This window comes from Channa argus, unplaced genomic scaffold, assembly GCF_033026475.1.
Source record: "Channa argus isolate prfri unplaced genomic scaffold, Channa argus male v1.0 Contig113, whole genome shotgun sequence".
NCBI lineage: Eukaryota > Metazoa > Chordata > Actinopteri > Anabantiformes > Channidae > Channa > Channa argus.
The window spans coordinates 30,921-51,301 of NW_027125332.1; the positions used below are offsets into that span (position 1 = coordinate 30,921).

Here is a 20,381-nt window from a genome sequence, read left to right on the forward strand (position 1 = left end):
TAGGGTTATAAAAGAGGAATTGGGGATTGTGTCTGGGATCGCACTTCATGCCCAAAATGTGTTTTTAGCATTATGTGACAGAAATCAGCAAGGATATTTAGCTAAGAGTGTGTTTATTTTAAACCATTGTGCAGGCTTGGCCTCATTTCTGTGCCGATAGAGTCAGTCTCAAATGGACTCTCATTAGTGATTATAGGGCATAGATGAAAGACTACCTTTGATACGTAACTAGTGGGGTGCCAAAGCCATGCTCCTTGAGCTCCACAGCCCTGCTTGCTTGTCAGCTATCCGTGCTTTAGCCACTGCTCCTGCACTTTCTGTCTGATTGAACACACCTTATCCAGGTAAGCAGTCTTGGAGAATAGGTGGTTCCCCACCTCTGACGAATGTGGAAGAATGGATCCAATGTGTTTTCCAAGTGTCAGCTGTTGTACTTAAAAAACAACATTTGTCAGAAGTGGGATTCGAACCCACGCCTCCAGGAGAGACTGCAATCTTAACGCAGCACCTTAGACCGCTCGGCCATCCTGACAACAGAACAGGCTTGGTTCGGTACTCCGAAAAAAATGCGCAAAGACAGCATTTAGATTAGGCGTAATTATTGTAAATCAAATGTGCAAACTCGTCATCAGCCTATCTCTTTATCAGTTTATTGCTACCCTGGCCATCAGTGATGGATGCGTGAAGTATGGTATGTCTCAGGCAAAAAAGTGCTTGTTGATTAAGCCACTACACACCTGTCAGCTGGTATTGGTGTTCTTCTGCCCTTTACTGGCAAGACATCAATTCATAGAGCTTTAACATATACATTCAGTTTTTCAGCAAACTCCAGAAAAGGTACCCAGTATCCAAATATTGCATTAAATTAATTGAACCACGTCATTTGGTAGAGTACTAGAGTCATTGAATGGAGCATAAGAGAAAGAACAGTTGCCAAAGTTGCCTGCATTTATTGCACATTAAAACCTGAGAACAGCAAGCCAGCTTAAAGGTCCAGCTGGTTTTATTCATTGTACACTATAACAGGTCCCACCCTGTTTTTAACTCAGATTGCTGGATTCATAGTCCAGAGTGCTTACCTATACACCAGGGAATCTCCAGATGCTGCCAAATGAAGCAAGTGTGCACTGGAAAAGTGAACAGTGTTACACAGACACTAGTTTTAATATATTTCAAATACTAACCCTTATGACAAAAATAAGAAAGCACTTGAAAACTAGGGTAGGGTTATAAAAGAGGAATTGGGGATTGTGTCTGGGATCGCACTTCATGCCCAAAATGTGTTTTTAGCATTATGTGACAGAATTCAGCAAGGATATTTAGCTAAGAGTGTGTTTATTTTAAACCATTGTGCAGGCTTGGCCTCATTTCTGTGCCGGTATCAGTTTTTTTAGACTTGTCATGAGTGTTTAGTGCACATAGTATTCTGTTTCTGGAACAAGATGAGCTCCATGACAATGCCACTGTGAGTCTCCCAGTTGGTGGAGTAACCGAGTCACTCATTGCATCGAGAAAAGCTACAACCTGCCAACAGTAGGTCCCACCGAGCTTTGAACTCGGATCGCTGGATTCAGAGTCCAGAGTGCTCACCATTATACCATGGAACCTTTCCACATTGCTAGCTTAATGTTGTTGAACAGGTTCTTCCACACAATTTGATTCATTTCATTATTGTCTCCAACTTGACAACTTGGAGATTTGGCTGATCATGTAGCAAACTAATAAAATGTCAATACAAGGCGGTTTGGGTACATCTAAGCACTGTGTCACTTTTATCTCAGTGTGTGATGTTCATTGCATCTATCCAGATGCAATGTAACTTGTATAACATCAAAATCTATGGATTTGGCGAATAGAGTCAGTCTCAAATGGACTCTCATTAGTGATTATAGGGCATAGATGAAAGACTACCTTTGATACGTAACTAGTGGGGTGCCAAAGCCATGCTCCTTGAGCTCCACAGCCCTGCTTGCTTGTCAGCTATCCGTGCTTTACCCACTGCTCCTGCACTTTCTGTCTGATTGAACACACCTTATCCAGGTAAGCAGTCTTGGAGAATAGGTGGTTCCCCACCTCTGACGAATGTGGAAGAATGGATCCAATGTGTTTTCCAAGTGTCAGCTGTTGTCCTTAAAAAACAACATTTGTCAGAAGTGGGATTTGAACCCACGCCTCCAGGAGAGACTGCGACCTTAACGCAGCGCCTTAGACCGCTCGGCCATCCTGACAACAGAACAGGCTTGGTTTGGTACTCCAAAAAAAAATGCGCAAAGACAGCATTTAGATTAGGCGTAATTATTGTAAATCAAATGTGCAAACTCGTCATCAGCCTATCTCTTTATCGGTTTATTGCTACCCTGGCCATTAGTGATGGATGCGTGAAGTATGGTATGTCTCAGGCAAAAAAGAGCTTGTTGATTAAGACACCACACACCTGTCAGCTGGTATTGGTGTTCTTCTGCCCTTTACTGGCAAGACATCAATTCACAGAGCTTTAACATATACATTCAGTTTTTCAGCAAACTCCAGAAAAGGTAACCAGTATCCAAATATTGCATTATATTAATTGAACCACGTCATTTGGTAGAGTACTAAAGTCATTGAATGGAGCATAAGAGAAAGAACTGTTGCCAAAGTTGCCTGCATTTATTGCACATTAAAACCTGAGAACAGCAAGTCAGCTTAAAGGTCCAGCTGGTTTTATTTATTCTACAGTATAACAGGTCCCATCGTGATTTGAACTCAGATTGCTGGATTCATAGTCCAAAGTGCTTACCTATACACCAGGGAATCTCCAGATGCTGCCAAATGAAGCAAGTGTGCACTGGAAAAGTGAACAGTGTTACACAGACACTATTTTTAATATATTTCAAATACTAACCCTTATGACAAAAATAAGGAAGCACTTGAAAACTAGGGTAGGGTTATAAAAGAGGAATTGGGGATTGTGTGTGGGATCGCACTTCATGCCCAAAATGTGTTTTTAGCATTATGTGACAGAGATCAGCAAGGATTATTATTTTAAACCATCGTGCAGGCTTGGCGTCATTTCTGTGCCGGTATCAGTTTTTTTGGAATTGTCATGAGTGTTTAGTGCACATAGTATTCTGTTTCTTGAACAAGATGAGCTCCATGACAATGCCACTGTGAGTCTCCCAGTTGGTGGAGTAACCGAGTCATTCATTGGATCGAGGAAAGCTACAACCTGCCAACAGTAGGTCCCACCGAGATTTGAACTCGGATCGCTGGATTCAGAGTCCAGAGTGCTCACCATTACACCATGGAACCTTTCCACATTGCTAGCTTAATGTTGTTGAACAAGTTCTTCCACACAATTTGATTCATTTCATTATTGTCTCCAACTTGACAACTTGGAGATTTGGCTGATCATGTAGCAAACTAAAAAAATGTCAATACGAGGCGGTTTGGGTACATCTAAGCACTGTGTCACTTTTATCTCAGTGTGTGATGTTCATTGCATCTATCCAGATGCAATGTAACTTGTATAACATCAAAATCTATGGATTTGGCCAATAGAGTCAGTCTCAAATGGACTCTCATTAGTGATTATAGGGCATAGATGAAAGACTACCTTTGATACGTAACTAGTGGAGTGCCAAAGCCATGCTCCTTGAGCTACACAGCCCTGCTTGCTTGTCAGCTATCCGTGCTTTACCCATTGCTCCTGCACTTTCTGTCTGATTGAACACACCTTATCCAGGTAAGCAGTCTTGGAGAATAGGTGGTTCCCTACCTCTGACGAATGTGGAAGAATGGATCCAATGTGTTTTCCAAGTGTCAGCTGTTGTCCTTAAAAAACAACATTTGTCAGAAGTGGGATTCCAACCCACGCCTCCAGGAGAGACTGCGACCTTAACGCAGCGCCTTAGACCGCTCGGCCATCCTGACAACAGAACAGGCTTGGTTTGGTACTCCAAAAAAAATGCGCAAAGACAGCATTTAGATTAGGCGTAATTATTGTAAATCAAAAGTGCAAACTCGTCATCAGCCTATCTCTTTATCAGTTTATTGAAGTTGCAACTGGATTCTGGACTTCCTGACTGGGAGACCCCAGTCAGTCCGGATCGGGAACAACATCTCCAGCACCACCACACTGAGCACTGGAGCCCCTCAGGGCTTTGTGCTCAGCTCTCTGCTGTTCACTCTGCTGACGCACGACTGTGTAGCAATGCACAGCTCAAACCACATAGTCAAGTTTGCTGATGACACGACCGTGGTGGGTCTAATCAGCAAGAACGACGAGTCAGCCTACAGAGAGGAGGTGCAACGTGCAACGATTAACAGCCTGGTGTGGAGCAAACAACCTGTCTCTGAACGTTGACAAAACTAAAGAGATGGTTGTGGACTTCAGGAGAGCACAGGGTGACCATTCTCCATTGATCATCGATGGATCCTCAGTGGAGATAGTCAAGAGCACCAAATTCCTTGGTGTTCATCTGGCGGACAACCTCACCTGGTCAGTCAACACCAGCTCCATCACCAAGAAGGCCCAGCAGCGTCTCTACTTCCTGAGAAGGCTGAGGAAAGCCCATCTCCCTCCCCCCATCCTGACCATGTTCTACAGAGGGACCATTGAGAGCATCCTGAGCAGCTGCATCACTGCCTGGTTTGGGAACTGCACCGTCGCGGATCGCAAGACCCTACAGAGGATAGTGAGGACAGCTGAGAAGATCATCGGAGTCTCTCTGCCCTCTATCATGCACATTTACACCACACGCTGCATCCGCAAAGCCAACAGCATTGTGGACGACCCCACACACCCATCACACACACTCTTCACACTCCTGCCATCAGGAAAGAGGTTCCGAAGCATTCGGGCCACCACATCCAGACTATGCAACAGTTTTTTCCCACAAGCCATCAGGCTCCTCAACACACAGAACTGAAATAGAACTTAAACACACTGCAAACCGAACTCAGCACATTCTCATCACTCACTACTCATCTCATTCCACCACCACTTATTTATTATTTATTTACTTTTATCATTCTACATTTACTGCACTACACTGTTTACCTGCTGTTTTTTTTTTTGCACATTCCAATGCAATTGCACTTTTTTTACATGCTGGACATTTAAATGCACTATACCGTTTACATGCTGCTCTTTTTTTTAACACCCCTAGCACACTTAACTGAACTGTACTGTACTGTAAAATAGTATACAGTAGGTTTACTGGTCGGCACTGTCTTGGGTCTTGTGTCTTGTGTCCTGTCCTGTGTTACTTGTGTTGTCTGTCTACACTGTCCGTCTGTACTGTTTTTTCGTCTGCACTGTTTGCACTTGGTTGCACTCGATGCACTTTATTATAGCTTGTGTTGTTTGTAGCACCTTGGTTCTTGGAGAAACGTTATCTCGTTTCTACTGTGTACTGTGTACCACTGTGTATAGTAGAAATGACAATAAAAGCCACTTGACTTGACTTGACTTGACTTGCTACCCTGGCCATCAGTGATGGATGCGTGAAGTATGGTATGTCTCAGGCAAAAAAGAGCTTGTTGATTAAGACACTACACACCTGTCAGCTGGTATTGGTGTTCTTCTGCCCTTTACTGGCAAGACATCAATTCATAGAGCTTTAACATATACATTCAGTTTTTCAGCAAACTCCAGAAAAGTTAACCAGTATCCAAATATTGCATTATATTAATTGAACCACTTCATTTGGTAGAGTACTAAAGTCATTGAATGGAGCATAAGAGAAAGAACTGTTGCCAAAGTTGCCTGCATTTATTGCACATTAAAACCTGAGAACAGCAAGCCAGCTTAAAGGTCCAGCTGGTTTTATTTATTCTACAGTATAACAGGTCCCATCGTGATTTGAACTCAGATTGCTGGATTCATAGTCCAGAGTGCTTACCTATACACCAGGGAATCTCCAGATGCTGCCAAATGAAGCAAGTGTGCACTGGAAAAGTGAACAGTGTTACACAGACACTAGTTTTAATATATTTCAAATACTAACCCTTATGACAAAAATAAGGAAGCACTTGAAAACTAGGGTAGGGTTATAAAAGAGGAATTGGGGATTGTGTCTGGGATCGCACTTCATGCCCAAACTTGAATGGAATGCCCAAAATGTGTTTTTAGCATTATGTGACAGAGATCAGCAAGGATACTTAGCTAAGAGTGTGTTTATTTTAAACCATCGTGCAGGCTTGGCCTCATTTCTGTGCCGGTTTCAGTTTTTTTAGACTTGTCATGAGTGTTTAGTGCACATAGTATTCTGTTTCTGGAACAAGATGAGCTCCATGACAATGCCACTGTGAGTCTCCCAGTTGGTGGAGTAACCGAGTCAATCATTGTATCGAGAAAAGCTACAACCTGCCAACAGTAGGTCCCACCGAGATTTGAACTCGGATCGCTGGATTCAGAGTCCAGAGTGCTCACCATTACACCATGGAACCTTTCCACATTGCTAGCTTTATGTTGTTGAACAGGTTCTTCCACACAATTTGATTCATTTCATTATTGTCTCCAACTTGACAACTTGGAGATTTGGCTGATCATGTAGCAAACTAAAAAAATGTCAATACGAGGCAGTTTGGGTACATCTAAGCACTGTGTCACTTTTATCTCAGTGTGTGATGTTCATTGCATCTATCCAGATGCACTGTAACTTGTATAACATGAAAATCTATGGATTTGGCCAATAGAGTCAGTCTCAAATAGACTCTCATTAGTGATTATAGGGCATAGATGAAAGACTACCTTTGATACGTAACTAGAGGGGTGCCAAAGCCATGCTCCTTGAGCTCCACAGCCCTGCTTGCTTGTCAGCTATCCGTGCTTTACCCACTGCTTCTGCACTTTCTGTCTGATTGAACACACCTTAGGTGATTCCCCACCTCTGACGAATGTGGAAGAATGGATCCAATGTTTTTTCCAAGTGTCAGCTGTTGTCCTTAAAAAACAACATTTGTCAGAAGTGGGATTTGAACCCACGCCTCCAGGAGAGACTGCGACCTTAACGCAGCGCCTTAGACCGCTCGGCCATCCTGACAACAGAACAGGCTTGGTTTGGTACTCCAAAAAAAATGCGCAAAGACAGCATTTAGATTAGGCGTAATTATTGTAAATCAAATGTGCAAACTCGTCATCAGCCTATCTCTTTATCGGTTTATTGCTACCCTGGCCATCAGTGATGGATGCGTGAAGTATGGTATGTCTCAGGCAAAAAAGAGCTTGTTGATTAAGACACTACACACCTGTCAGCTGGTATTGGTGTTCTTCTGCCCTTTACTGGCAAGACATCAATTCATAGAGCTTTAACATATACATTCAGTTTTTCAGCAAACTCCAGAAAAGGTAACCAGTATCCAAATATTGCATTATATTAATTGAACCACTTCATTTGGTAGAGTACTAAAGTCATTGAATGGAGCATAAGAGAAAGAACTGTTGCCAAAGTTGCCTGCATTTATTGCACATTAAAACCTGAGAACAGCAAGCCAGCTTAAAGGTCCAGCTGGTTTTATTTATTCTACAGTATAACAGGTCCCATCGTGATTTGAACTCAGATTGCTGGATTCATAGTCCAGAGTGCTTACCTATACACCAGGGAATCTCCAGATGCTGCCAAATGAAGCAAGTGTGCACTGGAAAAGTGAACAGTGTTACACAGACACTATTTTTAATATATTTCAAATACTAACCCTTATGACAAAAATAAGGAAGCACTTGAAAACTAGGGTAGGGTTATAAAAGAGGAATTGGGGATTGTGTCTGGGATCGCACTTCATGCCCAAAATGTGTTTTTAGCATTATGTGACAGAATTCAGCAAGGATATTTAGCTAAGAGTGTGTTTATTTTAAACCATTGTGCAGGCTTGGCCTCATTTCTGTGCCGGTATCAGTTTTTTTAGACTTGTCATGAGTGTTTAGTGCACATAGTATTCTGTTTCTGGAACAAGATGAGCTCCATGACAATGCCACTGTGAGTCTCCCAGTTGGTGGAGTAACTGAGTCACTCATTGCATTGAGAAAAGCTACAACCTGCCAACAGTAGGTCCCACCGAGATTTGAACTCGGATCGCTGGATTCAGAGTCCAGAGTGCTCACCATTACACCATGGAACCTTTCCACATTGCTAGCTTAATGTTGTTGAACAGGTTCTTCCACACAATTTGATTCATTTCATTATTGTCTCCAACTTGACAACTTGGAGATTTGGCTGATCATGTAGCAAACTAAAAAAATGTCAATACAAGGCGGTTTGGGTACATCTAAGCACTGTGTCACTTTTATCTCAGTGTGTGATATTCATTGCATCTATCCAGATGCACTGTAACTTGTATAACATCAAAATCTATGGATTTGGCCAATAGAGTCAGTCTCAAATGGACTCTCATTAGTGATTATAGGGCATAGATGAAAGACTACCTTTGATACGTAACTAGAGGGGTGCCAAAGCCATGCTCCTTGAGCTCTACAGCCCTGCTTGCTTGTCAGCTATCCGTGCTTTACCCACTGCTCCTGCACTTTCTGTCTGATTGAACACACCTTATCCAGGTAAGCAGTCTTGGAGAATGGGTGGTTCCCCACCTCTGACGAATGTGGAAGAATGGATCCAATGTGTTTTCCAAGTGTCAGCTGTTGTACTTAAAAAACAACATTTGTCAGAAGTGGGATTCGAACCCACGCCTCCAGGAGAGACTGCAACCTTAACGCAGTGCCTTAGACCGCTCGGCCATCCTGACAACAGAACAGGCTTGGTTCGGTACTCCGAAAAAAATGCGCAAAGACAGCATTTAGATTAGGCGTAATTATTGTAAATCAAATGTGCAAACTCGTCATCAGCCTATCTCTTTATCAGTTTATTGCTACCCTGGCCATCAGTGATGGATGCGTGAAGTATGGTATGTCTCAGGCAAAAAAGTGCTTGTTGATTAAGCCACTACACACCTGTCAGCTGGTATTGGTGTTCTTCTGCCCTATACTGGCAAGACATCAATTCATAGAGCTTTAACATATACATTCAGTTTTTCAGCAAACTCCAGAAAAGGTACCCAGTATCCAAATATTGCATTAAATTAATTGAACCACGTCATTTGGTAGAGTACTAGAGTCATTGAATGGAGCATAAGAGAAAGAACAGTTGCCAAAGTTGCCTGCATTTATTGCACATTAAAACCTGAGAACAGCAAGCCAGCTTAAAGGTCCAGCTGGTTTTATTCATTCTACACTATAACAGGTCCCACCCTGATTTGAACTCAGATTGCTGGATTCATAGTCCAGAGTGCTTACCTATACACCAGGGAATCTCCAGATGCTGCCAAATGAAGCAAGTGTGCACTGGAAAAGTGAACAGTGTTACACAGACACTAGTTTTAATATATTTCAAATACTAACCCTTATGACAAAAATAAGGAAGCACTTGAAAACTAGGGTAGGGTTATAAAAGAGGAATTGGGGATTGTGTCTGGGATCGCACTTCATGCCCAAAATGTTTTTTTAGCATTATGTGACAGAGATCAGCAAGGATATTTAGCTAAGAGTGTGTTCATTTTAAACCATCGTGCAGGCTTGGCCTCATTTCTGTGCCGGTATCAGTTTTTTTAGACTTGTCATGAGTGTTTAGTGCACATAGTATTCTGTTTCTGGAACAAGATGAGCTCCATGACAATGCCACTGTGAGTCTCCCAGTTGGTGGAGTAACCGAGTCACTCATTGCATCGAGAAAAGCTACAACCTGCCAACAGTAGGTCCCACCGAGCTTTGAACTCGGATCGCTGGATTCAGAGTCCAGAGTGCTCACCATTATACCATGGAACCTTTCCACATTGCTAGCTTAATGTTGTTGAACAGGTTCTTCCACACAATTTGATTCATTTCATTATTGTCTCCAACTTGACAACTTGGAGATTTGGCTGATCATGTAGCAAACTAATAAAATGTCAATACAAGGCGGTTTGGGTACATCTAAGCACTGTGTCACTTTTATCTCAGTGTGTGATGTTCATTGCATCTATCCAGATGCAATGTAACTTGTATAACATCAAAATCTATGGATTTGGCGAATAGAGTCAGTCTCAAATGGACTCTCATTAGTGATTATAGGGCATAGATGAAAGACTACCTTTGATACGTAACTAGTGGGGTGCCAAAGCCATGCTCCTTGAGCTCCACAGCCCTGCTTGCTTGTCAGCTATCCGTGCTTTACCCACTGCTCCTGCACTTTCTGTCTGATTGAACACACCTTATCCAGGTAAGCAGTCTTGGAGAATAGGTGGTTCCCCACCTCTGACGAATGTGGAAGAATGGATCCAATGTGTTTTCCAAGTGTCAGCTGTTGTCCTTAAAAAACAACATTTGTCAGAAGTGGGATTTGAACCCACGCCTCCAGGAGAGACTGCGACCTTAACGCAGCGCCTTAGACCGCTCGGCCATCCTGACAACAGAACAGGCTTGGTTTGGTACTCCAAAAAAAAATGCGCAAAGACAGCATTTAGATTAGGCGTAATTATTGTAAATCAAATGTGCAAACTCGTCATCAGCCTATCTCTTTATCAGTTTATTGCTACCCTGGCCATCAGTGATGGATGCGTGAAGTATGGTATGTCTCAGGCAAAAAAGAGCTTGTTGATTAAGCCACTACACACCTGTCAGCTGGTATTGGTGTTCTTCTGCCCTTTACTGGCAAGACATCAATTCATAGAGCTTTAACATATACATTCAGTTTTTCAGCAAACTCCAGAAAAGGTAAACAGTATCCAAATATTGCATTAAATTAATTGAACCACGTCATTTGGTAGAGTACTAGAGTCATTGAATGGAGCATAAGAGAAATAACAGTTGCCAAAGTTGCCTGCATTTATTGCACATTAAAACCTGAGAACAGCAAGCCAGCTTAAAGGTCCAGCTGGTTTTATTCATTCTACACTATAACAGGTCCCACCGTGATTTGAACTCAGATTGCTGGATTCATAGTCCAGAGTGCTTACCTATACACCAGGGAATCTCCAGATGCTGCCAAATGAAGCAAGTGTGCACTGGAAAAGTGAACAGTGTTACACAGACACTAGTTTTAATATATTTCAAATACTAACCCTTATGACAAAAATAAGGAAGCACTTGAAAACTAGGGTAGGGTTATAAAAGAGGAATTGGGGATTGTGTCTGGGATCGCACTTCATGCCCAAAATGTGTTTTTAGCATTATGTGACAGAATTCAGCAAGGATATTTAGCTAAGAGTGTGTTTATTTTAAACCATTGTGCAGGCTTGGCCTCATTTCTGTGCCGGTATCAGTTTTTTTAGACTTGTCATGAGTGTTTAGTGCACATAGTATTCTGTTTCTGGAACAAGATGAGCTCCATGACAATGCCACTGTGAGTCTCCCAGTTGGTGGAGTAACTGAGTCACTCATTGCATTGAGAAAAGCTACAACCTGCCAACAGTAGGTCCCACCGAGATTTGAACTCGGATCGCTGGATTCAGAGTCCAGAGTGCTCACCATTACACCATGGAACCTTTCCACATTGCTAGCTTAATGTTGTTGAACAGGTTCTTCCACACAATTTGATTCATTTCATTATTGTCTCCAACTTGACAACTTGGAGATTTGGCTGATCATGTAGCAAACTAAAAAAATGTCAATACAAGGCGGTTTGGGTACATCTAAGCACTGTGTCACTTTTATCTCAGTGTGTGATATTCATTGCATCTATCCAGATGCACTGTAACTTGTATAACATCAAAATCTATGGATTTGGCCAATAGAGTCAGTCTCAAATGGACTCTCATTAGTGATTATAGGGCATAGATGAAAGACTACCTTTGATACGTAACTAGAGGGGTGCCAAAGCCATGCTCCTTGAGCTCTACAGCCCTGCTTGCTTGTCAGCTATCCGTGCTTTACCCACTGCTCCTGCACTTTCTGTCTGATTGAACACACCTTATCCAGGTAAGCAGTCTTGGAGAATAGGTGGTTCCCCACCTCTGACGAATGTGGAAGAATGGATCCAATGTGTTTTCCAAGTGTCAGCTGTTGTACTTAAAAAACAACATTTGTCAGAAGTGGGATTCGAACCCACGCCTCCAGGAGAGACTGCAACCTTAACGCAGCGCCTTAGACCGCTCGGCCATCCTGACAACAGAACAGGCTTGGTTCGGTACTCCGAAAAAAATGCGCAAAGACAGCATTTAGATTAGGCGTAATTATTGTAAATCAAATGTGCAAACTCGTCATCAGCCTATCTCTTTATCAGTTTATTGCTACCCTGGCCATCAGTGATGGATGCGTGAAGTATGGGATGTCTCAGGCAAAAAAGTGCTTGTTGATTAAGCCACTACACACCTGTCAGCTGGTATTGGTGTTCTTCTGCCCTATACTGGCAAGACATCAATTCATAGAGCTTTAACATATACATTCAGTTTTTCAGCAAACTCCAGAAAAGGTAACCAGTATCCAAATATTGCATTATATTAATTGAACCACTTCATTTGGTAGAGTACTAAAGTCATTGAATGGAGCATAAGAGAAAGAACTGTTGCCAAAGTTGCCTGCATTTATTGCACATTAAAACCTGAGAACAGCAAGCCAGCTTAAAGGTCCAGCTGGTTTTATTTATTCTACAGTATAACAGGTCCCATCGTGATTTGAACTCAGATTGCTGGATTCATAGTCCAGAGTGCTTACCTATACACCAGGGAATCTCCAGATGCTGCCAAATGAAGCAAGTGTGCACTGGAAAAGTGAACAGTGTTACACAGACACTATTTTTAATATATTTCAAATACTAACCCTTATGACAAAAATAAGGAAGCACTTGAAAACTAGGGTAGGGTTATAAAAGAGGAATTGGGGATTGTGTCTGGGATCGCACTTCATGCCCAAACTTGAATGGAATGCCCAAAATGTGTTTTTAGCATTATGTGACAGAGATCAGCAAGGATACTTAGCTAAGAGTGTGTTTATTTTAAACCATCGTGCAGGCTTGGCCTCATTTCTGTGCCGGTATAAGTTTTTTTAGACTTGTCATGAGTGTTTAGTGCACATAGTATTCTGTTTCTGGAACAAGATGAGCTCCATGACAATGCCACTGTGAGTCTCCCAGTTGGTGGAGTAACCGAGTCACTCATTTCATCGAGAAAAGCTACAACCTGCCAACAGTAGGTCCCACCGAGATTTGAACTCGGATCGCTGGATTCAGAGTCCAGAGTGCTCACCATTACACCACGGAACCTTTCCACATTGCTAGCTTAATGTTGTTGAACAGGTTCTTCCACACAATTTGATTCATTTCATTATTGTCTCCAAATTGACAACTTGGAGATTTGGCTGATCATGTAGCAAACTAAAAAAATGTCAATATTAGGCGGTTTGGGTACATCTAAGCACTGTGTCACTTTTATCTCAGTGTGTGATATTCATTGCATCTATCCAGATGCACTGTAACTTGTATAACATCAAAATCTATGGATTTGGCGAATAGAGTCAGTCTCAAATGGACTCTCATTAGTGATTATAGGGCATAGATGAAAGACTACCTTTGATACGTAACTAGAGGGGTGCCAAAGCCATGCTCCTTGAGCTCCACAGCCCTGCTTGCTTGTCAGCTATCCGTGCTTTACCCACTGCTCCTGCACTTTCTGTCTGATTGAACACACCTTATCCAGGTAAGCAGTCTTGGAGAATAGGTGGTTCCCCACCTCTGACGAATGTGGAAGAATGGATCCAATGTGTTTTCCAAGTGTCAGCTGTTGTCCTTAAAAAACAACATTTGTCAGAAGTGGGATTCGAACCCACGCCTCCAGGAGAGACTGCGACCTTAACGCAGCGCCTTAGACCGCTCGGCCATCCTGACAACAGAACAGGCTTGGTTTGGTACTCCAAAAAAAATGCGCAAAGACAGCATTTAGATTAGGCGTAATTATTGTAAATCAAATGTGCAAACTCGTCATCAGCCTATCTCTTTATCGGTTTATTGCTACCCTGGCCATCAGTGATGGATGCGTGAAGTATGGTATGTCTCAGGCAAAAAAGAGCTTGTTGATTAAGACACTACACACCTGTCAGCTGGTATTGGTGTTCTTCTGCCCTTTACTGGCAAGACATCAATTCATAGAGCTTTAACATATACATTCAGTTTTTCAGCAAACTCCAGAAAAGGTAACCAGTATCCAAATATTGCATTATATTAATTGAACCACTTCATTTGGTAGAGTACTAAAGTCATTGAATGGAGCATAAGAGAAAGAACTGTTGCCAAAGTTGCCTGCATTTATTGCACATTAAAACCTGAGAACAGCAAGCCAGCTTAAAGGTCCAGCTGGTTTTATTTATTCTACAGTATAACAGGTCCCATCGTGATTTGAACTCAGATTGCTGGATTCATAGTCCAGAGTGCTTACCTATACACCAGGGAATCTCCAGATGCTGCCAAATGAAGCAAGTGTGCACTGGAAAAGTGAACAGTGTTACACAGACACTATTTTTAATATATTTCAAATACTAACCCTTATGACAAAAATAAGGAAGCACTTGAAAACTAGGGTAGGGTTATAAAAGAGGAATTGGGGATTGTGTCTGGGATCGCACTTCATGCCCAAACTTGAATGGAATGCCCAAAATGTGTTTTTAGCATTATGTGACAGAGATCAGCAAGGATACTTAGCTAAGAGTGTGTTTATTTTAAACCATCGTGCAGGCTTGGCCTCATTTCTGTGCCGGTTTCAGTTTTTTTAGACTTGTCATGAGTGTTTAGTGCACATAGTATTCTGTTTCTGGAACAAGATGAGCTCCATGACAATGCCACTGTGAGTCTCCCAGTTGGTGGAGTAACCGAGTCAATCATTGTATCGAGAAAAGCTACAACCTGCCAACAGTAGGTCCCTCCGAGATTTGAACTCGGATCGCTGGATTCAGAGTCCAGAGTGCTCACCATTACACCATGGAACCTTTCCACATTGCTAGCTTTATGTTGTTGAACAGGTTCTTCCACACAATTTGATTCATTTCATTATTGTCTCCAACTTGACAACTTGGAGATTTGGCTGATCATGTAGCAAACTAAAAAAATGTCAATACGAGGCAGTTTGGGTACATCTAAGCACTGTGTCACTTTTATCTCAGTGTGTGATGTTCATTGCATCTATCCAGATGCACTGTAACTTGTATAACATGAAAATCTATGGATTTGGCCAATAGAGTCAGTCTCAAATAGACTCTCATTAGTGATTATAGGGCATAGATGAAAGACTACCTTTGATACGTAACTAGAGGGGTGCCAAAGCCATGCTCCTTGAGCTCCACAGCCCTGCTTGCTTGTCAGCTATCCGTGCTTTACCCACTGCTTCTGCACTTTCTGTCTGATTGAACACACCTTAGGTGATTCCCCACCTCTGACGAATGTGGAAGAATGGATCCAATGTTTTTTCCAAGTGTCAGCTGTTGTCCTTAAAAAACAACATTTGTCAGAAGTGGGATTTGAACCCACGCCTCCAGGAGAGACTGCGACCTTAACGCAGCGCCTTAGACCGCTCGGCCATCCTGACAACAGAACAGGCTTGGTTTGGTACTCCAAAAAAAATGCGCAAAGACAGCATTTAGATTAGGCGTAATTATTGTAAATCAAATGTGCAAACTCGTCATCAGCCTATCTCTTTATCGGTTTATTGCTACCCTGGCCATCAGTGATGGATGCGTGAAGTATGGTATGTCTCAGGCAAAAAAGAGCTTGTTGATTAAGACACTACACACCTGTCAGCTGGTATTGGTGTTCTTCTGCCCTTTACTGGCAAGACATCAATTCATAGAGCTTTAACATATACATTCAGTTTTTCAGCAAACTCCAGAAAAGGTAACCAGTATCCAAATATTGCATTATATTAATTGAACCACTTCATTTGGTAGAGTACTAAAGTCATTGAATGGAGCATAAGAGAAAGAACTGTTGCCAAAGTTGCCTGCATTTATTGCACATTAAAACCTGAGAACAGCAAGCCAGCTTAAAGGTCCAGCTGGTTTTATTTATTCTACAGTATAACAGGTCCCATCGTGATTTGAACTCAGATTGCTGGATTCATAGTCCAGAGTGCTTACCTATACACCAGGGAATCTCCAGATGCTGCCAAATGAAGCAAGTGTGCACTGGAAAAGTGAACAGTGTTACACAGACACTATTTTTAATATATTTCAAATACTAACCCTTATGACAAAAATAAGGAAGCACTTGAAAACTAGGGTAGGGTTATAAAAGAGGAATTGGGGATTGTGTCTGGGATCGCACTTCATGCCCAAACTTGAATGGAATGCCCAAAATGTGTTTTTAGCATTATGTGACAGAGATCAGCAAGGATACTTAGCTAAGAGTGTGTTTATTTTAAACCATCGTGCAGGCTTGGCCTCATTTCTGTGCCGGTTTCAGTTTTTTTAGACTTGTCATGAGTGTTTAGTGCACATAGTATTCTGTTTCTGGAACAAGATGAGCTCCATGACAATGCCACTGTGAGTCTCCCAGTTGGTGGAGTAACCGAGTCAATCATTGCATCGAGAAAAGCTACAACCTGCCAACAGTAGGTCCCACCGAGATTTGAACTCGGATCGCTGGATTCAGAGTCCAGAGTGCTCACCATTACACCATGGAACCTTTCCACATTGCTAGCTTTATGTTGTTGAACAGGTTCTTCCACACAATTTGATTCATTTCATTATTGTCTCCAACTTGACAACTTGGAGATTTGGCTGATCATGTAGCAAACTAAAAAAATGTCAATACGAGGCAGTTTGGGTACATCTAAGCACTGTGTCACTTTTATCTCAGTGTGTGATGTTCATTGCATCTATCCAGATGCACTGTAACTTGTATAACATGAAAATCTATGGATTTGGCCAATAGAGTCAGTCTCAAATAGACTCTCATTAGTGATTATAGGGCATAGATGAAAGACTACCTTTGATACGTAACTAGAGGGGTGCCAAAGCCATGCTCCTTGAGCTCCACAGCCCTGCTTGCTTGTCAGCTATCCGTGCTTTACCCACTGCTCCTGCACTTTCTGTCTGATTGAACACACCTTATCCAGGTAAGCAGTCTTGGAGAATAGGTGGTTCCCCACCTCTGACGAATGTGGAAGAATGGATCCAATGTGTTTTCCAAGTGTCAACTGTTGTCCTTAAAAAACAACATTTGTCAGAAGTGGGATTTGAACCCACGCCTCCAGGAGAGACTGCGACCTTAACGCAGCGCCTTAGACCGCTCGGCCATCCTGACAACAGAACAGGCTTGGTTTGGTACTCCAAAAAAAATGTGCAAAGACAGCATTTAGATTAGGCGTAATTATTGTAAATCAAATGTGCAAATTCGTCATCAGCCTATCTCTTTATCAGTTTATTGCTACCCTGGCCATCAGTGATGGATGCGTGAAGTATGGTATGTCTCAGGCAAAAAAGAGCTTGTTGATTAAGCCACTACACACCTGTCAGCTGGTATTGGTGTTCTTCTGCCCTTTACTGGCAAGACATCAATTCATAGAGCTTTAACATATACATTCAGTTTTTCAGCAAACTCCAGAAAAGGTAAACAGTATCCAAATATTGCATTAAATTAATTGAACCACGTCATTTGGTAGAGTACTAGAGTCATTGAATGGAGCATAAGAGAAAGAACAGTTGCCAAAGTTGCCTGCATTTATTGCACATTAAAACCTGAGAACAGCAAGCCAGCTTAAAGGTCCAGCTGGTTTTATTCATTCTACACTATAACAGGTCCCACCGTGATTTGAACTCAGATTGCTGGATTCATAGTCCAGAGTGCTTACCTATACACCAGGGAATCTCCAGATGCTGCCAAATGAAGCAAGTGTGCACTGGAAAAGTGAACAGTGTTACACAGACACTAGTTTTAATATATTTCAAATACTAACCCTTATGACAAAAATAAGGAAGCACTTGAAAACTAGGGTAGGGTTATAAAAGAGGAATTGGGGATTGTGTCTGGGATCGCACTTCATGCCCAAACTTGAATGGAATGCCCAAAATGTTTTTTTAGCATTATGTGACAGAGATCAGCAAGGATATTTAGCTAAGAGTGTGTTCATTTTAAACCATCGTGCAGGCTTGGCCTCATTTCTGTGCCGGTATCAGTTTTTTTAGACTTGTCATGAGTGTTTAGTGCACATAGTATTCTGTTTCTGGAACAAGATGAGCTCCATGACAATGCCACTGTGAGTCTCCCAGTTGGTGGAGTAACCGAGTCACTCATTGCATCGAGAAAAGCTACAACCTGCCAACAGTAGGTCCCACCGAGATTTGAACTCGGATCTCTGGATTCAGAGTCCAGAGTGCTCACCATTACACCATGGAACCTTTCCACATTGCTAGCTTAATGTTGTTGAACAGGTTCTTCCACACAATTTGATTCATTTCATTATTGTCTCCAACTTGACAACTTGGAGATTTGGCTGATCATGTAGCAAACTAAAAAAATGTCAATACAAGGCGGTTTGGGTACATCTAAGCACTGTGTCACTTTTATCTCAGTGTGTGATATTCATTGCATCTATCCAGATGCACTGTAACTTGTATAACATCAAAATCTATGGATTTGGCGAATAGAGTCAGTCTCAAATGGACTCTCATTAGTGATTATAGGGCATAGATGAAAGACTACCTTTGATACGTAACTAGAGGGGTGCCAAAGCCATGCTCCTTGAGCTCCACAGCCCTGCTTGCTTGTCAGCTATCCGTGCTTTACCCACTGCTCCTGCACTTTCTGTCTGATTGAACACACCTTATCCAGGTAAGCAGTCTTGGAGAATAGGTGGTTCCCCACCTCTGACGAATGTGGAAGAATGGATCCAATGTGTTTTCCAAGTGTCAGCTGTTGTCCTTAAAAAACAACATTTGTCAGAAGTGGGATTCGAACCCACGCCTCCAGGAGAGACTGCGACCTTAACGCAGCGCCTTAGACCGCTCGGCCATCCTGACAACAGAACAGGCTTGGTTTGGTACTCCGAAAAAAATGCGCAAAGACAGCATTTAGATTAGGTGTAATTATTGTAAATCAAATGTGCAAACTCGTCATCAGCCTATCTCTTTATCAGTTTATTGCTACCCTGGCCATCAGTGATGGATGCGTGAAGTATGGTATGTCTCAGGCAAAAAAGAGCTTGTTGATTAAGCCACTACACACCTGTCAGCTGGTATTGGTGTTCTTCTGCCCTTTACTGGCAAGACATTATTTCATAGAGCTTTAACATATACATTCAGTTTTTCAGCAAACTCCAGAAAAGGTAAACAGTATCCAAATATTGCATTATATTAATTGAACCACGGCATTTGGTAGAGTACTAAAGTCATTGAATGGAGCATAAGAGAAATAACTGTTGCCAAAGTTGCCTGCATTTATTGCACATTAAAACCTGAGAACAGCAAGCCAGCTTAAAGGTCCAGCTGGTTTTATTCATTCTACACTATAACAGGTCCCATCGTGATTTGAACTCAGATTGCTGGATTCATAGTCCAGAGTGCTTACCTATACACCAGGGAATCTCCAGATGCTGCCAAATGAAGCAAGTGTGCACTGGAAAAGTGAACAGTGTTACACAGACACTAGTTTTAATATATTTCAAATACTAACCCTTATGACAAAAATAAGGAAGCACTTGAAAACTAGGGTAGGGTTATAAAAGAGGAATTGGGGATTTTGTCTGGGATCGCACTTCATGCCCAAAATGTGTTTTTAGCATTATGTGACAGAATTCAGCAAGGATATTTAGCTAAGAGTGTGTTTATTTTAAACCATTGTGCAGGCTTGGCCTCATTTCTGTGCCGGTATCAGTTTTTTTAGACTTGTCATGAGTGTTTAGTGCACATAGTATTCTGTTTCTGGAACAAGATGAGCTCCATGACAATGCCACTGTGAGTCTCCCAGTTGGTGGAGTAACTGAGTCACTCATTGCATTGAGAAAAGCTACAACCTGCCAACAGTAGGTCCCACCGAGATTTGAACTCGGATCGCTGGATTCAGAGTCCAGAGTGCTCACCATTACACCATGGAACCTTTCCACATTGCTAGCTTAATGTTGTTGAACAGGTTCTTCCACACAATTTGATTCATTTCATTATTGTCTCCAACTTGACAACTTGGAGATTTGGCTGATCATGTAGCAAACTAAAAAAATGTCAATACAAGGCGGTTTGGGTACATCTAAGCACTGTGTCACTTTTATCTCAGTGTGTGATATTCATTGCATCTATCCAGATGCACTGTAACTTGTATAACATCAAAATCTATGGATTTGGCCAATAGAGTCAGTCTCAAATGGACTCTCATTAGTGATTATAGGGCATAGATGAAAGACTACCTTTGATACGTAACTAGAGGGGTGCCAAAGCCATGCTCCTTGAGCTCTACAGC

At 42.0% G+C, this 20,381-nt stretch overlaps 22 non-coding genes across 22 annotated transcripts; all 22 read right to left on the bottom strand.

Annotated features, from left to right (window-relative positions):
* Nucleotides 1-449: 449 nt before the first annotated feature.
* Nucleotides 450-532, bottom strand: trnal-aag (transfer RNA leucine (anticodon AAG)). Its single transcript has one exon. It is a non-coding gene; the product is annotated as a tRNA-Leu (tRNA).
* A 1,003-nt stretch (nucleotides 533-1,535) lies between these two features.
* Nucleotides 1,536-1,607, bottom strand: trnaq-cug (transfer RNA glutamine (anticodon CUG)). The gene has a single exon. It is a non-coding gene; the product is annotated as a tRNA-Gln (tRNA).
* Nucleotides 1,608-2,145: 538 nt separating this feature from the next.
* Nucleotides 2,146-2,228, bottom strand: trnal-aag (transfer RNA leucine (anticodon AAG)). The gene has a single exon. It is a non-coding gene; the product is annotated as a tRNA-Leu (tRNA).
* A 988-nt stretch (nucleotides 2,229-3,216) lies between these two features.
* trnaq-cug (transfer RNA glutamine (anticodon CUG)) lies at nucleotides 3,217-3,288 on the bottom strand. Its single transcript has one exon. It is a non-coding gene; the product is annotated as a tRNA-Gln (tRNA).
* A 538-nt stretch (nucleotides 3,289-3,826) lies between these two features.
* On the bottom strand, nucleotides 3,827-3,909 carry trnal-aag (transfer RNA leucine (anticodon AAG)). Its single transcript has one exon. It is a non-coding gene; the product is annotated as a tRNA-Leu (tRNA).
* Nucleotides 3,910-6,357: 2,448 nt separating this feature from the next.
* Nucleotides 6,358-6,429, bottom strand: trnaq-cug (transfer RNA glutamine (anticodon CUG)). The gene has a single exon. It is a non-coding gene; the product is annotated as a tRNA-Gln (tRNA).
* Nucleotides 6,430-6,942: 513 nt separating this feature from the next.
* Nucleotides 6,943-7,025, bottom strand: trnal-aag (transfer RNA leucine (anticodon AAG)). The gene has a single exon. It is a non-coding gene; the product is annotated as a tRNA-Leu (tRNA).
* Nucleotides 7,026-8,028: 1,003 nt separating this feature from the next.
* trnaq-cug (transfer RNA glutamine (anticodon CUG)) lies at nucleotides 8,029-8,100 on the bottom strand. The gene has a single exon. It is a non-coding gene; the product is annotated as a tRNA-Gln (tRNA).
* Nucleotides 8,101-8,638: 538 nt separating this feature from the next.
* Nucleotides 8,639-8,721, bottom strand: trnal-aag (transfer RNA leucine (anticodon AAG)). Its single transcript has one exon. It is a non-coding gene; the product is annotated as a tRNA-Leu (tRNA).
* Nucleotides 8,722-9,724: 1,003 nt separating this feature from the next.
* Nucleotides 9,725-9,796, bottom strand: trnaq-cug (transfer RNA glutamine (anticodon CUG)). Its single transcript has one exon. It is a non-coding gene; the product is annotated as a tRNA-Gln (tRNA).
* Nucleotides 9,797-10,334: 538 nt separating this feature from the next.
* Nucleotides 10,335-10,417, bottom strand: trnal-aag (transfer RNA leucine (anticodon AAG)). Its single transcript has one exon. It is a non-coding gene; the product is annotated as a tRNA-Leu (tRNA).
* Nucleotides 10,418-11,421: 1,004 nt separating this feature from the next.
* Nucleotides 11,422-11,493, bottom strand: trnaq-cug (transfer RNA glutamine (anticodon CUG)). Its single transcript has one exon. It is a non-coding gene; the product is annotated as a tRNA-Gln (tRNA).
* A 538-nt stretch (nucleotides 11,494-12,031) lies between these two features.
* On the bottom strand, nucleotides 12,032-12,114 carry trnal-aag (transfer RNA leucine (anticodon AAG)). The gene has a single exon. It is a non-coding gene; the product is annotated as a tRNA-Leu (tRNA).
* A 1,022-nt stretch (nucleotides 12,115-13,136) lies between these two features.
* trnaq-cug (transfer RNA glutamine (anticodon CUG)) lies at nucleotides 13,137-13,208 on the bottom strand. Its single transcript has one exon. It is a non-coding gene; the product is annotated as a tRNA-Gln (tRNA).
* A 538-nt stretch (nucleotides 13,209-13,746) lies between these two features.
* Nucleotides 13,747-13,829, bottom strand: trnal-aag (transfer RNA leucine (anticodon AAG)). Its single transcript has one exon. It is a non-coding gene; the product is annotated as a tRNA-Leu (tRNA).
* Nucleotides 13,830-14,851: 1,022 nt separating this feature from the next.
* On the bottom strand, nucleotides 14,852-14,923 carry trnaq-cug (transfer RNA glutamine (anticodon CUG)). The gene has a single exon. It is a non-coding gene; the product is annotated as a tRNA-Gln (tRNA).
* A 513-nt stretch (nucleotides 14,924-15,436) lies between these two features.
* On the bottom strand, nucleotides 15,437-15,519 carry trnal-aag (transfer RNA leucine (anticodon AAG)). The gene has a single exon. It is a non-coding gene; the product is annotated as a tRNA-Leu (tRNA).
* A 1,022-nt stretch (nucleotides 15,520-16,541) lies between these two features.
* Nucleotides 16,542-16,613, bottom strand: trnaq-cug (transfer RNA glutamine (anticodon CUG)). Its single transcript has one exon. It is a non-coding gene; the product is annotated as a tRNA-Gln (tRNA).
* Nucleotides 16,614-17,151: 538 nt separating this feature from the next.
* On the bottom strand, nucleotides 17,152-17,234 carry trnal-aag (transfer RNA leucine (anticodon AAG)). The gene has a single exon. It is a non-coding gene; the product is annotated as a tRNA-Leu (tRNA).
* Nucleotides 17,235-18,256: 1,022 nt separating this feature from the next.
* On the bottom strand, nucleotides 18,257-18,328 carry trnaq-cug (transfer RNA glutamine (anticodon CUG)). The gene has a single exon. It is a non-coding gene; the product is annotated as a tRNA-Gln (tRNA).
* Nucleotides 18,329-18,866: 538 nt separating this feature from the next.
* On the bottom strand, nucleotides 18,867-18,949 carry trnal-aag (transfer RNA leucine (anticodon AAG)). Its single transcript has one exon. It is a non-coding gene; the product is annotated as a tRNA-Leu (tRNA).
* Nucleotides 18,950-19,952: 1,003 nt separating this feature from the next.
* trnaq-cug (transfer RNA glutamine (anticodon CUG)) lies at nucleotides 19,953-20,024 on the bottom strand. The gene has a single exon. It is a non-coding gene; the product is annotated as a tRNA-Gln (tRNA).
* Between the last annotated feature and the right edge of the window lie 357 nt (nucleotides 20,025-20,381).